General features: G+C 34.4%; 1 long non-coding RNA gene across 1 annotated transcript; it reads left to right on the top strand.

The window, feature by feature from the left end:
* Positions 1-311: 311 nt before the first annotated feature.
* On the top strand, positions 312-3,073 carry LOC125027366. The gene is made up of 3 exons (XR_007115014.1): positions 312-468; positions 1,170-1,291; positions 2,851-3,073. It is a non-coding gene; the product is annotated as an uncharacterized LOC125027366 (long non-coding RNA).
* The last annotated feature ends 6,835 nt before the right edge of the window (positions 3,074-9,908 follow it).

Below are 9,908 nucleotides of genomic sequence, written 5' to 3'. Positions count from 1 at the left end.
ATCATTAGTATTATATTATTATTCATTATAATTGTTGTAAGTTATCATTATCATTACAATTGTTGTAAGTTATCATTATCATTACCACCACTATTATCATGATCAATCTTATAATACTCATCATCACTCATCATCGTTATCAATATTACGATTCCCATTAGCATTATCATCATTGTCACCATCATCAGTGTCATTACTCACAGTAATCAGAACAATCGTCATTATTTCATAGCATGCAACCGTTCCGTTGTTTTCCTGTTCGTTATTACGCGGTGCGCCCAGACCCGGTCGAGCTCACTCAGGGCGGGCGTATAAAACCGAACGGCCCCCAGACAGTCGCTTCAGTCAACGTCTTGGTGTCGAAGTTTGGACACGTCCTTTTCAGAAGACTTCGAGGAATTGCGTTTGTGTTTTTTTTTTGGTAGAGTGGCTGTTATTTCGCTGTCCTATCTACGTAAGATTGTTTTGGTAAGTTTGTACCTTTTTTTAATTTGAATTACTTGTGTTATTGTTGGTTATGTAATGTTTAATGTAATATTAAATGTCATATTTTCTATATCAAACATACAGAAATGGGGGATAACGCTTCTCTTCTCTCATACATTCATATTACGTATGTATGTACACATACATATGTATATTCGTATGTATAAATATATGTGTATATATACAGTATATCAGTCTATATATGTATCTGTCTGTTTATTTAATTATTTTTGATCTCCCTCTATCTATTTATCTATATATGTATATATATATTTATATACATATGCTTATGCGTGGATACGTGTATTAATCTAAGTGTATGTATTAGTGTATCTAACTACATATTTAGTATTTCCTGGCAAATTCTTTAGTGTAGAAATAAATAATTTCACTTTATAAACTTTCACACATTTCCTACCTCACGTCTTAATGAAAGGAAGGTACTTACATACCATTCGTAACTCAACTGACAGGAATGGAATTATTGAATATACAGTATATCAGTATATTCTTTGTTTATTGAAAAGAAATTCCACGTCCAGTCTAATATTACTTATCATCTTTTCCCACAATTATCATTTTTATGCTCATTATTCTTCCTCTTGAGATCCTCTTCGTCGACTTCATGATTCGGTGTCCCGGAATTCCCGTCGAAATCCTTATTAGTTTTTCCGATTCCTCAGGACGGGTCTCCTGCTGCCTTCAGATGCGTCTCTTGGCTCTGTTCGTGGCACTCCTCTCCCTTGTGTGTGCCACGAGTGCCTTTTTTCCTCTCCCACGTGGTAATGGATTTCATGTTCGCCAGGTATGTGTTTCTGTCTTTAATATTTCAAACATATATATATATATATATATATATATATATATATGTATATATATACATATATATAATATATATATACACATATACATATACATGTGTATATATACCTATATATACACACATACATACATACATATCCACATACATATGTATCTATATACATATAGATATATATGCACACATTCATATATATATATATATATATATATATATATATATATATATATATATGTGTGTGTGTGTGTGTGTGTGTGTGTGTGTGTGCCTATATGTATGTATATATGTACACACACACACACACACACACACATATATACACATTTGTATGTGTGTGTTGATATTGCTTTGATTTATATACCTATTGTTTTACTTTGTTAACTCTTTGGTTAAGCTTTGCGGGTGCTTGGTGTTTGCTCTTTTAGGTAGGTCATGATTTTTTATACAACATTCATCTTTGTTTGTGTGGTGAGAGCGAGAGGGAGAGGGAAAGTGAAAAGGAAAAGGAAAGGAAAAGGCAAAGGAAAGGGAAGGAGGAAGAGGGAGAGGGAAATAGCTAGCTAGCTAAATAGATAGATAGATAGATAGATAGAGAGAGAGAGAGAGAGAGAGGAGAGAGAGAGAGAGAGGGAGAGAGAGAGAGAGAGAGAGAGAGAGAGAGAGAGAGAGAGAGAGAGAGAGAGAGAGAGAGAGAGAGAGAGAGAGAGAGAGAGAGAGAGAGAGAGAGAGAGAGAGAGAGAGAGAGAGATTTTCGGCTAATCTAATAAGCGGCATAAATGTGGTTTCTTCAGTATCAAGTTCTCTATCTGTGATTAGTCTTCTTGGTAAGTGTGGTGTTACTCGTATGGCTTGTGGTTTACATTACTTTCACTTATGTGATTTCCTGTCTAGTTAATGCCCGTCAGGTACGTGTTTAAATTCGGGTATTGGTATTTGAGGATTATTAAATATTTTTTTTTTCTTCTTCCTCTCTTTCTTTAGCTTTATGTTTAACCTTGTCAATTTGCTGATGTTTTGAGTTACTTACTATTACTCTTCCTAACTTACTAATCATATTCATGTTACTCTCTTTCATTTTCCTTTTTCTTAGTACTGCGTTGTACGTTTTTTTTTTCTTTTTTTCTTGATTTAGATCCATACTTAATGTTATTTACTTTCTGATTTATGTCTTTCATTTGTGTTTGTATCCATTATTCATGAATTGTTCAGCTGATTTTGTCTTCATCGTTTTTTGTAGACATTAATATCCTTCTTATTATTTATTTCCTTTTTAATGGGTATATCATATGTAGAATATAAAACAGCATTTGTATCTGACGTACTTAAAATCACTTGACTCTTGCTTTTAGTTTTCTTGTGTATTCTTTCTGCGATCATTATAGTAGTGTTCTTGTTATTATGATTTGTAATAGTAGTAGCGTTATTGTCATCATTATAAAAATTACTATTTGTGTTGTTTGATTATAATTACTAATATTATAACCTACCAGAGTTCTCACGTATTATTTCTAATTCATTAATTTGCGCCCTCTTTCTCTTGACAGAACTCCAGAAGAGGTCGTCCGATAAGTGGAGGGCGACCGCGACCCTACGTCTTCGATGACTTTATCAGAGGAAAGTAAGAGGAAAGGCACAGAGTTAGAGCCATGTATAAATCCCTTTCACCATCCGCTGGGTTGAACCTTGTCCCGTTTATTTCTTTTTTCTTTTGGTTGATTGTTTGTACGTTTTGTATTTTGCGATGTGAATAAATGATTTACGATTAAATCTACTAAATTTAACCTATTATTTTTATGATAATTATTTTATGAATTAAAAGACTATATACATGTATATGTATATATGTATATATCCAGTATATATATATATATATATATATATATATATATATATATGTGTGTGTGTGTGTGTGTGTATGTATATATACATATGTATATTATTTATATTTATCTATATATAATATATATGTGTATATATATATATATATATATATATATATATATATGCACACACACAAACACAGATATGTATGTATGTGTGTGGCACATACCTAAATATATGATAATGTAAACATGTGATAGCTATATTCTGTACCAAATCTGAAACATCTTTAACAGTGGATTCTTGCTGTACATTGTCAAGACACATTCGTTGCATCTAATTAACAATTAAATAATTCCTAAGAAAAATTGCTTACACGTGAAACAAATGAGCATGTATGTATTGAAATAGGACTTAACATTTTGTACTTTTACATTTAGTTTTCCATAATATTAATAGTGATATACATAGACAATACATCAATACACAATATAATCCTACCCTACATCCATTATCCATTAGCTAGTGATTAATTCTTCGTAATTAGCATTTCTAGAAAAAAATATAATTCCTTCAGATACAAAAACAGATTCCACAACACGGAAGGACAGCCAGTTGATAGTGAGAACAGGAAGCTATTTAGCGTATTAGACAAAGGACACCGCAGCACCTCGCCGCCGTGAGCCGTGGGTCCTTCGCTGATGAACTGAGTTTTTGCTTCTGTGATTTAGATTCCGGTTTAGGACTTAAGGGCACGGTGTGATTATACGCCCTTTGGTCTAGGGATGTAAATAGGAGTAAATATTCTCAGTATCTACATCATAGATAGGTAGATATTCGTTTATATTACAGTGGCACTGTATGTATACATTTTTTTCCTTTTTTCTATTTCTTTACAAATATGTGTGTATGACCCAAATTCACACTCTTAAGAAGGTAAGGAAGCAAAGTATAAATTGAAAAATATACTGATATATATCCCGTCTGCTAAGATTGTAGACGCGGTGTAGGTGTGGTGGCCGCAGGACGGACCCTGGCGGTCAAGAAACAGCCACAAGGTCATTCTCCCGAAGGCGGAAATGTCTGTATTATTTCCGCTAATTTGCTTAAGTGCGTAGGTGTTTCCCTATTGTTTTATTATTATTATTATTATTATTTTTTACAAGTGAATATGTGCACTTGCTTGCAGTGTATGAGTGTTTGTATAATGCTTGCTCGTTAGGATTTGCGTGTGTAATTTTGAGAATGTCTATACCTCTGGGTGGTCGTCCATCCTTATGCTACCCAAAATTTCTCGTATGATAAGTTTCCTCTCAAGCGGTCTGCGCAGAAAAGGAAGGTAAAGAGAGGGAGAAGACAGGAAGGAGAAGAAAAAACAAGAACAGGAAGAGATTGCAATTACACGTCGTGATTTGCTTCCCACAGGCAAACCATTATTACCAAGACGATAACGGTGACGGTCTAGGGAAAGCCGCAATGCTGATCGACGGCACAGAACGCAGAGCATAAAATAAAAGAACGAAGTAAGATAGTAGTTGATAATTCTAGGTTAAAGAAGGAAACAGTGAATGGGTAAAAAGCTAATCACTGCCCTTGGTTTGTGGTCTCGGTGATATTCCTTATCGTGAGAGTCCTTTGTGTATTGGTGTGGTGAGTGAAAGAGAGAGAGAGAGAGAGAGAGAGAGAGAGAGAGAGAGAGAAGGGGGAAAGGCAGAAAATAGGAGTGTAAAATAGAGACAAAGAACTCAGTATATATAAATCGTGTTAATGTGTTCAACCACGAGCTTCCATGAAAAAAAAAAAAAAAAAATGTGTAACGTTTAGAATTACTCACTCAATGGTGTTTATATTTTGATATCCTTCTTCGATTTAAAGCAAAGTCAATATATCTTATTCTTTTGAATAATATCGAATCGCAATTAGGTCTACAGTACACCCTAAGAGAGAATATTCTTGTGTTAAAGTTCGAAAAAAATCAGTTCATTAATAATACCACGAAAATGCAATAAAGTATAGAAATTTCACAACGCAATTCTAGAACATACAGCTTGACCAAGTATTTAGGAACAAAACCAATCATCGGTAAATGTAAAATTCCCGATGTGATCGCGTCTTGAAGTCCCATTCCTAAACTGGAGCTCGAATCACCTGACGGTAGCGTTTCCTACACTCTGGGTGCATGACTGTTAATGGAGAAATACTAAAAACAAATTTCTGTCTTGGGAATCACTGTGCCCAAAATACTCTGTGTTCATTGTCCTGGAAAAGATGACTCGTTGGTCTGCATCTAAAGAAATTAAAAGACACACACACACAAACACACTCATACACACACACACATATATATGTATATTTACGTATGTGTGCATATATGTGTATATATATATGTAAATGTATATATGTATGTTTGTATATACACACACACACACATACACACTTTACACATAGTCTGTGTAAAGACTATATACATTTGTGTGTATATATATAAATATATAAATATATATACATACATATATATGTGAAAGGAGAAAACACACTACCGTGTTGATACTATGGTATAAAAACCCACAATGTAAAACTAGATTTATTGAAAATGGGACTACAGTTTCGGAATCCACATGGATTCCATCTTCAGATCTGAAGATGGAATCCAGGTGGATTCCGAAACTGTAGTCTCATTTTCAATTAATCTAGTTTTACATTGTGGGTTTTTATACCACATATATATGTGTGTATATATATATATATATGTATATATATGTGTATATACGTATATGTATATATATGTATGTGTATATAAATATATGTATATATTTTTTTGTATGTATACACATATATATATGTGTGTATGTGTGTGTGTGTGTGTGTGTGTGTGTGTGTGTGTGTGTGTGTGTGTTGACTATATACATTTATGTGTATATATAAATATATCAATATATATACATACATATATATGTGTATATATACATACATATATGTATATATACGTGTGTGTGTATATATGTATGTATTTATTTATATATATAAATATATGTATATATATGTATGTATGTATACATACAAACACATACGTTCACACACACACTTATATATATGTGTGTGTGTGTGCGTATACATTATATTCATGTATGTATATATAAATATATATGTGAATATATATATATTTATATATATAAATATATATATATATATATATATTAATACACACACACACACACACACACACACACACACACACACACACACACACACACACACACACACACACACATTTGTGAGTGTGGGTGTGTGTGTGTGCGTGTGTGTGTGCATATATATTTTCTATCTTGTCGATATTGATGCAGCGTTATGAAATTTCTGTCAAAGTAAATGGTTGGCTCGCTCGTATCTCTCTGTAGTTATTGTCTGTTAGGATTAGGATTAAACTGATTACCACGATTAGCTTCTAGACGAGATGATTTAGCTTCAAGTAGGTTATAAACTAGATTAAATTATGATTTAAAAGGTTCGTAAATGTAACAGTACTGTACTGATATAATGGCTAGAAACAAATAGTTGTATTTTTAGGTTGCGTAAAAATTCATAAATACCTTTGTTATCCATTAATTCCCATTCTCTGTACTGCGTAGTAATAGAAAACGAGTGTGCCTATGGTAGCCCAAACTTCAATAACTTTTATTCGTAACGGATGTGAAGACAAATCACCATGTATTTTCTCTCTCTCTCTCTCTCTTTATTTTCTTTATTGCACTCCGTATTCCCATTTGTCCTTTAATCAACCAAAAGTATTTCTTTAGATCGAGACCAACGACTCATCTTTCCCAGAACAATGAACACAGAGTATTTTGGACACTGATTCCCAAGACAGAAATTTGTTTTTAGTATTTCTCCACTTGGTAAATTGTTTCAAAATACTCAGTCAAGCTTTATGTTCTTGAATTGCGATGAATATATCTATACATTCAGGCATTTTCATATTCCTATTAGTCTAAGTGACTTTTTTTACGCTTTTAAACAAGATCATTCTCCCCTAGAGTGTTAAATACTGCAGACCTAATTGCGATTCGATATTATTCAAAAGAATAGGATATATTGACTGTTTCATTAAATCGAAGTAGTGAGTAATTCTAAACGTTACAGATTAAAATACAAATTCAAGCTCAAAATACTATGCAGATGTTTTGGCAGTGACTGCAGAAAAAAAAATCTGAACTCAACGCACACACACACACACACACACACACACACACACACACAATTAGTAGCAATCCTTCATTTATGTCTATGTATTACAGTTGCATAACCATTTCCTCATTAACTGTTGGTATCTCATGGACATTTAAGATTCTTTGCATTTTTTTTTTTTTTCAAGGAACCTCGTACTGGAACGCATTAACACTGAGTTCCTCGTCTGTATTTTACAATCCTATTTTCTTTCTCTCCCCCTTCTCTTTCTCCTCCTCCCCCCCCCCCCCCCTCTCTCTCTCTCTCTCTCTCTCGCACTACACCAATTCACAAAGGACTCTCACGATAAGGAATATCACCGAGACCACAAACCAAGGGCAGTGATTAGCTTTTTACCCATTCACTGTTTCCTTCTTTAACCTAGAATTATCAACTGCTATCTTAATTTATTTTATGCTTTGCGTTCTCTGTCGTCGATCAGCATTGCTGCTTTCCCTAGACCGTCATAGTTATTGTCTTGGTGATGATGGTTTACTTGTTGGAATATATATGTATAGTCTATATATGTGAGTGTGTATATATATATATATATATATATATATATATATATTTATATAGATATATATACATATATACATATATATATATATATATATATATATATATATACATACACACACACACATTTATGTGTGTGTATATATGTTTATATATATATATATATATATATATATATATATATGAATATCAGGTTTCATTACCGTGCTAAATAAGTGTATAAGGTCTCATTGCTCATCGAGAGTGCCACAGCAGATAGAAACAGCGATAATAAAATATAGATAATAATCAACCCCTCCCGCCAGGAAAAGAATACCAAATTACAAAATCATTAGAAAATGACAAGCATCACCAGTCCCCATAACCACAAGACGCCGAGTAACAAGGCCAAACCGCTCTGGTATTACAGTTTTTCCCTTAAGTAGATTCGCTGAGGAACAGCCAAACCGCCAATATGTATGTACAGTACATCACAAAATCAGGTAGGTTTAAACATGGCTACCATAAAGCGACAAGTATAATCAAACACTCGACAGAAGATCGGCCAGATAAACTATGCATTAACAAAGCGTAATTCAAGCGATGGCACCTCAATCGTGTGCCAGACGCTGACCCCGCAACCAGGGGAGTTGGCCGAGGGTGCACGCCGGTAGGCTTAGCAACCGTTACTCCGACACCACTCCGAGAATCTGCCAGATACAAAGTCACCTTTCTAACTTCCTCTAACCCAAACCCCATCCTTACCCCTTCCAACATCGCCCTAAATCCTCCTCTCTCACATCACCCGCCTCCTTCCCTCAACGCCTCTACTGCAAGCCTATAATTTATGCACATTATAATGCATGGGCTCATTATAATAGACTGCGCACGGGCGCTCAGGCACTGTTTAAATGTTTGTGCACGAGTATGAGCGTGTATGCGCAGAAGTGCGCAGGTGTATGCATGTCTGTGTGCACGTGTCAATATGTGTGTGTGTGTGTGTGTGTGCGCAAGAGAAGCAATACACATGCGTGTCTAAACTTATGATATGTGTGTATTTACATGTATATGTATGTATATGTATATGTATGTATACGTGTAGGTGTGTGTATATATATGCATATATATATGTGTACAAGTATATGCGTGTGTGTATGTATATATGTGTATATATATGTCTATATATGTATATGTATATGGGTATGTGTGTGTGTATGAATGTATGTGTATGTATGTGTGTATATGTATGTGTATATGTGTGTGTGTCTGTATATATGCATGTGTGTGTATATATATATACATATATATATATATATATATATACATATATATATATATATATATATATATATATATATATATATGTGTGTGTGTGTGTGTGTGTGAGTGTGTGTGTGTGTGTGTGTGTGTGTGTGTGTGTGTGTGTGTGCATGTACAGGTGTATACATATATGTGTGGGCGAACACTAATGTGTACTCATAAACGTATGTGCGCATACATATGTACGTAAGCATATTTTTGGCTAAATTAGGTATGTATAGTCACAAGTAATGTGTGTTTCCATACATGTGGGGGCATAGTTATGCACATATGATGTGCGCATATGGCTATATATTTGTATGCAGGGGCATGTGTGTAGTTGTGTATAACGTAGGATATGTATGCATATCATATACATAGGAGCCTATGTAAAGGTGTATGCTTGCATGTGCATGTGCATGAAAATGAACATATGCGTAGTACTTAGGCCATTTGCGGGTGAACAATTATATCTGCACTGGGTGTACATACGCATAAATTAAATCAGCATATAAAATGTAATCACAAATATATGCACTTCTGATATTCAAGCTCATACTCACGGGAGTATACCCTGGTGTAGTGAGCAGGCCCGTGTGTTGCTGTTCATAAGTCCACGCTAGATAGGGCCAACCTTGCTGGAAGTGCATAGCAGTGGCATTCCGGCTAAACTACTCCCCCCTCCCACCAAGATACACTTAAAAACCAGTAGGTGGGGGGTAACTCAGCTGTCTACCTCTCAATCAAAAATCATTACTGC

The sequence above is a fragment of the Penaeus chinensis genome, chromosome 7 (assembly GCF_019202785.1).
Source record: "Penaeus chinensis breed Huanghai No. 1 chromosome 7, ASM1920278v2, whole genome shotgun sequence".
Classification (NCBI taxonomy): Eukaryota; Metazoa; Arthropoda; class Malacostraca; order Decapoda; family Penaeidae; genus Penaeus; species Penaeus chinensis.
This window is presented reverse-complemented; position numbering and strand designations above follow the sequence as displayed.